Source organism: Rutidosis leptorrhynchoides, chromosome 2 (genome assembly GCF_046630445.1).
Source record: "Rutidosis leptorrhynchoides isolate AG116_Rl617_1_P2 chromosome 2, CSIRO_AGI_Rlap_v1, whole genome shotgun sequence".
In the NCBI taxonomy this organism is placed as follows: Eukaryota; Viridiplantae; Streptophyta; class Magnoliopsida; order Asterales; family Asteraceae; genus Rutidosis; species Rutidosis leptorrhynchoides.
Window position 1 is genome coordinate 331,674,504 of NC_092334.1, and position 8,597 is coordinate 331,683,100.

The 8,597-nt window shown below is 31.9% G+C and overlaps 1 pseudogene; it reads right to left on the reverse strand.

Moving 5' to 3' along the window:
• LOC139888825 (cytochrome P450 85A1-like) overlaps positions 1 to 1,024 on the reverse strand; it is a 75,633-nt pseudogene extending 74,609 nt beyond the window's left edge.
• Between the last annotated feature and the right edge of the window lie 7,573 nt (positions 1,025 to 8,597).

Here is an 8,597-nt window from a genome sequence, read left to right on the forward strand (position 1 = left end):
TGCTAATTAACAATCAAGACCGGATCGGGGTGGTTGATCACTTGATAGTTAAAGTGAAAGACGATCATCGGGGCCCAAAATAATCATCAAACATTCCATCCTCCATTATAATCTTATTGCACTCAATCCGTAATTAAGTAACATCGCTAATTAAGGATTGATCAATCAACTCCATGAACCGAGGCAATGTTCGTCTTTCCTAAAATGTCAACCACCAATTGTGGGTAGCCTGGAACGAACCCTTTGCTTTCGTTCGTTAGTATGTATTTATTCACCTCTGGATACAATTGTGGGACACCCCAAAATATGAGATTTAAATACACTTCCATACCTATGTCATCATTTTAAAAAAAGAATTCAAAGTTATGTGAAATTATCGAAAATCATGTCAATACATGTTATGGAAGTGGTCATTTGGGGTAGCAAAGTGGTGTTTAGATGCGCTAATGTTTGCTAAAACCAACCACGTTTATAACTTTTAGGATAAAATATAGACAAATACGGTGAAACAAATATGGAGTTCATCGTAACAAAATTTATTATTGTAGGTTATTGTTAAATTATCTAAAAATATTGCTTTTTTCCAAAATAGTAGAAGGGTATTAGTGGTGTTGTGAAATTGATCCGAGCTTCTTTTACCATTTGTTAACATTTGATGCATAAACACCACTGATTTAAAATACTAAAACATCCCACTGCATGTAATCAAAATGATCATATTGAGACATCAAACACCATTGGTTGCTTCCAACATAAAGGGTTAGTGGGGTTTTAAGTATAAACAAGAAAAATATTTTCTTTAAGAGTTTATTAAAAAAATAGAGAAGAACCTTGCTCTTTGATTTATCATAAAGGTTGGGCCTTGTTTGAGGAAATCATTGGTCTCACCCAAAAGTGGCCAACCCATGATACCAGGAGGTAACCCTTTCTTCTTATACTTCAATTCATTCCATTTCAAAATAGATGTGATCAAAAAACAAGGCCCTAAAACACAACCAATTATCAATGTTAATAGATCAGTCATTAATGGAATCTTTTAATATAACTTTTACTTTCAAAAAGGGGTAGTTTGGTTTGGTTGGTAGAGCGCGATGAAGATTTTTGCTATGGTGAAATGTGTATATATAGGCCATGTGGCAAGGAAAACAAAGGTTACTAATCTTAGCCATGCACATGCTTAACTAATGAATAAGGTAAGTATTAATATGATCTTCAATATGGGGAAATTATGGAGGCAACTTTTGATGCTTCCAGAATTCCGACATCTGATTTAGGTAATTATTAACCTTATTACTAGATTTGTTTAAAGGAAATATTATCATGAATTGATTAGTTGAATATTTGTTTCATTTATGAAATATGGATTTATAGTTACATTTGTCGTTGTAATATTTCACATCTTCAATTAAGCAATATTTTTCATGGAGAATAGTTAAAAAAGTTAACAAATGATATTAAAATCATCAACAAAGTTTATAAGATCACTTTCAACAATGACACTCTTCTTCACCAGGACAGAGTGTCACATCAGTGTCATATTAACATATTCTTCTAAGACATGACACTAACAACAATAACATACTTCTTCTTGAGTACATTACCCTACCTTTGTTTTTCATATATTTTAATCATTTAATTAAGAGTTAATTATACCATTGGTTCTTGTGGTTTACAATAAATGACATCAATCGTCCCTAGCTTTTAAAAGTTATACCTTTAGTCCCTGTGATTTTTTAGTTGGTGCTAGTCCATTAGTTAACTGTTACATAGTAATTCCTAATGTTAAAAGTTAAATGGTGGACAATTTAGTCATTTAATAAACCATTAGCTACAATATAAAACACCATTTGTTGTACGTATTAAAATTAACAGATGAACACTAAAACTTACTAGTATTAAACAAATAAGATTAGTCATGTTGCTTATCTACAAATCTCACGGTTGCACTTTACCCTATATCTGTTGTAAAGACCAGGATCCAGGTTGTTACAAAAGATGAAGGGGTACCGGCTTTATACCAAGGTTGTGGTATGGTCATCACAGGGGCAATTCCTGCAAGAATTATATTGACCGCATTAGAAACCAGAAAGGTAGCTGTTTTTAACATGGTCAAACCATTTAAACTTTTGGATCCTACAACAGCTACTATAGCTAATGGAATTGCTGGTTTGATTTCATTGTGCGTTCTTGTCCCGATTCTTGTCAGTTTTGTATGATAAATTTTAGAATCATGGTTGCGAACGGTGGTTGCGACTGTTTGTTGACTAGCCCATCATGTTTCACCTAATAACGTCTAGTTAGTCAATCAACGCTAAAAAGTCACGTCAAACTCGTGAAAAGTCGAGCCAACGTTGGTCAAAAGTTGACTTTTTATCTTCCCTTGTTCTAGTGTAGACGAAAATCCCAAGCCCATTTAGATTTGTGGGTGAGGTGGATGTTCTCATTAGTTAGTGGGGCTAACTGCATAAAAAGTAACCATAGTTGGTCTTAGGTAACCAATATGAGGCTTGAAAAAAACATAGTAAGAAATTACTTCATGTTACTCAATAATCACACACTATAATGCATCATGTCAAGAAAATGTAAATGTTTTCAAAAGTTACTGTTACATCATAATTTTTAGTGGTTATCAGATCCTATTAATAGATTAAAATTTGTGAAAGTTGTGTAATACATCGTCAAAATGTAGCTATGGCTTGTTGTATTACCGGAGGTCAAAGTCTAGTCTTCGTACTCTATATGCTTTGATCCTTACTTTCCATGCTTGACCTCTAACATTTCTTTTATTGCGGAAGCGTAGCTAAAGTAGATTACCTGAGAATAATATGCTAAAAACGTCAACACAAAGGTTGAGTGAACATAGGTTTAAGTAGTATAAAGTGTAGACCACAAGATTTGTTTGCATACTCGCAAACATCGTTAAAAATATAAAAAGATTCTATAAGTTTGAGAACCCGGTAACTAAGCCTTAACGATGTTTTTATTGCGGAAGCGTACCACTATTTTTAAATACACTTAACCAATGTGTACTACCTCAAATAGTATACGCCCATTTTGTGCTAGCGCGACTAGCCCAGACGGGGATGTCAAGCCCTATGGAAACATATACATCTATTCGCGCCCACCAATTCATAAACTGGTAGTTAATAGTTACCAAAGCTAAGAGATTTTCGGTTATAATATAATGTAAGTTTAGCACTTGTGTCTACGTTGTAAAACAGAAAAAGACATGTATTCTCACCCCGAAAACAGTTTATAAAACAGTTAAAAAGTTGGGGCTATGACTACCTTATGAGCACAGTAATAATGTGATAGCAAATAACAGCGGTGGTCCAAAGTTGTCAACCTATCACCATTAGGTTTAAGTTAGTTGGATCATCATGGTCATCATCATCATCATCATCATTATAGTTATGTGTTTGACATATATGTGCATATATATTACCGGTGTTCTTTTTGAGAGTTTTCAATGTTAACTATTCTCACAGTTTAGATGTTGCATAACTCAAACGATCCTCGTTGCCATCAAGTAAGTCAATGGATAGCCAGATGCAACCGGGGGCGAGGACTCTTGGTCCGACTTTAAGTCGTGACATTCGAGATCCACAACCGTATCCCAAACTGGCAACCTAGACACCATCCATGACCATAAGTAGTGGTGACACTCGTGAAAGTCATACGTATTTGTGATTATGGTTCGTTATATACCTATACAATTCATATGTTTTAATTTTTTAAATGTGTGTATAGAAATACAACACGATATGTTATATTATAAGTTTACAATATTACAATATTATCTTATAATATTATCACATTTTTAGTAATATTATATTAATAAGTAGGTTAGATAAGTTTTATTTACTTTTAAGTTATTCAAACTTTATCATATCTCTATTTTAAATTCATTCTTATCATGTTATCACATCTTTATCAATTTCATTATCATGTTTATTAAAACAATAATGTTTATTAAAACTTCATAATCATAATACTTTCATTCATATCCAAATTACCATTCAATATTATGATTCAAGTATTATCTTTAAAGTTCGTGTCTTTTACAAAATTTAAATCCATAAAGTTTATGACTTTTATCAAATTCGTATTCATAATCTTCAAGTTCACATTCATATTCGTATCAAGATTTACATGCATATTTATATAGATATTCATCACTTTTAATTCTTATTTATCTTATAATCTCATAATATTCCTAATTATTTCATGATAATATCCATAATGATAACATTAATATTACTACTTTAAAAAATCTTAAACTTACATCTTCATGCATGTTCGTATTCTTTAATAAACTTCATAGCATAATATTAGCTTATAAACTCAACATGTTCATAATTCATAACTTATCACAATAATTATTCCTTCATATTAACAATCATATTCATTCTCATATTCAAGTGTTCATTCTCATTATTAATCATGATCATATAACTTAAAGAATTCAAACAAAAAAAGTACTATTAGTTTATGGCTTTAGGGATACCTTAAGAGTGGTTTTAAACAAGAAAAAGTGGCGTTTGTTGGTGATAGCAAAACCGAACAACAGGAGTAGCCAAAATAGAAGCAAAAACACGACAAAAGTGGCAGTTTGTGGTGGTGTTTGGCGGCGGGCAGCAGTAGCCAGAAAATGCAGCAGCTTGGTGTTTTTATGAGCGGGTTTTGGGCTATTTTGAGGGCGCAGGAACAGTAGCAGAAGCTGCAGATGGTGGCGGCTGTGAGGCTGCAAAAAAGACAGCAGACAGGGCGGTGATAGGGGCGGATTGGGTGGCAATTTACAGCAGCAAATGGCTGCTTTCTGTGGCGGTTTGGGCTGCCAAAAACGCAGCAGTAGCAGCGTGGTGATGGGCTGTTTGGGCGGCCTGAGGTGGTGATGATGGTTCGGTGGTGCTGACCGAAAGGTGGTAGGGTGGTGGTGATTGAAGCTGGCCGAAAATTAGAGAGGAGGGAGAGGTTTAGGGAGATTTTTGAGTGGTGAATTGGGAATGAACTTTGAGGATGCCTAGATGTGTTTATATAGGGGAATCATTTAGAGTTAGAATTCAACTCAAAGAGTTCATGGAACAATCTAGAGTTTAGTGTTAGGATCAGGCTAAAACTAGTTCAAAGTTAGTATAAACTTGATTAGGATTAGGATAGGAAATTTTGGAATTATCTTTTAATTATTTTATTTATTTTTTTATTTTTTTATGGCCGATTATTTATTATTTATTTATATTTTTTGGTTTATATATATATATATATATATATATATATATATATATATATATATATATATATATATATATATATATATATATATATATATATTTTTAAATTTTTATTAATTTAATTAATGTGCATTTTAGTCCCCGCACATTTTATTCGCGTTAGTCCTTCGTTAAATATTTATTGATGATGAACGATGATCGTTAGTTTAGGTAACCTCGTTACCTATTTCGTTACTTTTAATAGTCTCGGTTTTTTAACCGAGTTCGTTTGCTTTGGACACCCTAAGTTTCGAGATCATTATTCTAACGGTCGTAAAATAAAAATGATCGAAAAAGTTGGGTTTTTATAGTACCTACCCGTTATTAGAAATTTCGTCCTGAAATTTGGTCGTTGCCGTCAGCTGGTATGATGACCCGAAAATTTCTGACCAAATTTAAACTTAATCTTTGTATGATTAACATTTTCGACACGATAAGCAAATTCTGTAAAACTGAATCTCAAAATTTTTGAACTACTTTTATATATTTAAATACCCTTCGGTTATTTTCGACGATTCGTGAACAATTATATGTAAATAGATATATATATACTATAACTTGAAAAAAAATAACAATGTATTAATTGTTTGATACCGTACATTAAACTTATTGGTTTAAATATCTATTTGAATATATATGATAGGTTGAAATATTTATTATTAAAATTAATTATAAATAACTTCCAATGTGTATTTAAAAACTGATCTATGTATATCAAAGAAAGATATATACATATATATAATTTCAAGTTATTTAGTAAACGATAGTAACATTCGTTTGTAAATTCGATTGATATTTAGATAAGTGAACTAAAACGTTTAAGATGAACCAGTAAAACACTAATTTGCTACAGTATTTTCAAATTGCTACAGTACCCAAAATGCTATAGTGTTTTCAAAAATCACTATTTGCTACAGTGAAATTGACTTTTCTACAGTAAAACACTATTTCAAAATAAAAATGTATGTATTATATAAATATATATAATATTAACAAATAGCGAGACGATAATTTATAGAAGTAAATGACGAAAACACTCAAGTGTATAAGTTACAATTCTAGTGATATAGTTTATAGATAATTTAAGGTTATATTTAGACAAAGGTACGTGTCACGAAACATAAAATACGAGTTTTCTAAGCGTACGAAAATGCGTTCGAGAAACCGAAAGCGGGACATAAGTCGAGCGTAAACGTACGAGTCATCGGAACGAAAAGGTCAAGTCAACTATGCATGTGAATTAAATATAATATATAATTAATTATATAAATTAAATATTATATATATATATATATATATATATATATATATATATATTTATATATATATATATATATATATATAATATAAAAATATGTCGACGAGGAAGAAGTTAAACAAACCTGAGCTGGAAAAAGAGGCCATGCGATCGCATGGCCATTGTGCCTCAGACCCATGCGATCGCATGGAGGGCTGGGACAAGTCAGGATCTATAAATTCAGCCCAAGTCAGTTCATTTTATTTACACACATACATATTACACTCGTATACATATTTATTAATTATATTATTATTATTATTATTATTATTATTATTATTATTATTATTATTATTATTATTATTATTATTATTATTATTATTATTATTAAGATTAATATTATAATTAATCTTATTATTATTAGTAGTATTATTATTAATTAGTATTATACATAAAATACTACGCCGAGGTCATGAGCGTGTCACTTTCAAAATGGTTTTCAAGCGGGATAGAGCTAAGGAAATTATGGGTTATTGCCAAGGAGATTATGGGTAATGTTCGGGGGTATATTTGTGAATCAAACCTAGTGTTTATCATCTCCGTTGCGTCTACGTACTTTCCTACAATATTGAATCTCAATATTGATACGTTGAAATCTACGGTTATTTGGTAATCCGTGTTTCGATCACATTTTGGTGAACGACTTTATATGCTGCTAAGGTGAGTTTCATATGATCCCTTTTACTCTCTACATTTTTGGGCGGAGAATACATGCAAATGCTTTATTAACTGATTTACAATATTTATATGCGTGAGTTTCATTTGCTCCCTTTTTAATTGCTTTTGCAATCTATATTTTTGAGCTGAGAATACATGCACTTTATTTTAAACGCAATGGATACAAGTACATACTAAATTCTACACTGAGTTTGAACCGAAAATCCCTTAGCTTTGGTAACTAGTAACTGCCAGTTATAAGAACTGGTGGGCGCGAGTAGTAGTATATGGATCCATAGGGCTTGATATCCCCGTCCGAGCTAGAGCACTAGCCTTTTAACGGACGTATGCTATTTGAGAAGCGTACACATTGGTTTGCGTGTATTATTAAGATGATTATACAAAGGGTATAAATTATATATACATTAAGTTTAGTTACCAGGGTGCTCAATTTCGTAGAATATTTTGATAAACGTTTCTGAATGAAGCAACTGAAATCTTGTGATCCATCTTTATATACAGATTATATGAAACATTAAAACTATGAACTCACCAACCTTTGTGTTGACACTTATTAGCATGTTTATTCTCAGGTTTCCTAGAAGTCTTCCGCTGTTTTCTTAGATGTTAGACAAGCTATGTGCATGGAGTCTTACATGACATATTTTTCAAGGAAACGTTGCATTCACCAAATCATCACCATGTATCTTATTTTGACTGCATTGTCAATGGAAGTACTGTTGTAAACTATTATTTATGGTGATTGTCTATATGTAGAAATCATTAGATGTCGAAAACCTTTGATTTAAATATTCATTTATGGTGTGCCTTTTCAAAAGAATGCAATGTTTACAAAACGTATCATATAGAGGTCAAATACCTCGCAATGAAATCAATGAATGACGTGTTCATCCATATGGATTTGGAGCGATCGTCACAGTTGGTATCAGAGCGTTGGTCTTAGCGAACCAGAATTTGCATTAGTGTGTCTAACCGGTTGTTGTTAGGATACATTAGTGAGTCTGGACTTCGACCATGTTTGCATGATAAAAATTGTTGCTTATAATTTTTTTGTTAGAAATTACTTGCTTATCATTCCTTGTGTGGAAAATTACCTGCTTATCATTCCTTGTGTGAAAAATTACCTGCTTATCATTTGTAGTCTAGACACACCTTATTGCATGGATTGCATGACTAGTGTATAGACAAAATGAATATCTTAGCGTATCTGTTACTGTTACCTTTACTTGACAGTTTTCGAAAGTTTCTCCGTAATTTGCGGATCCTTTGTATTATATAAAGGTATTCTATGTAATTAGAATATCATCCGATATTCGAAAATCATTTCACATCGAAAATTATTTATCTAACCG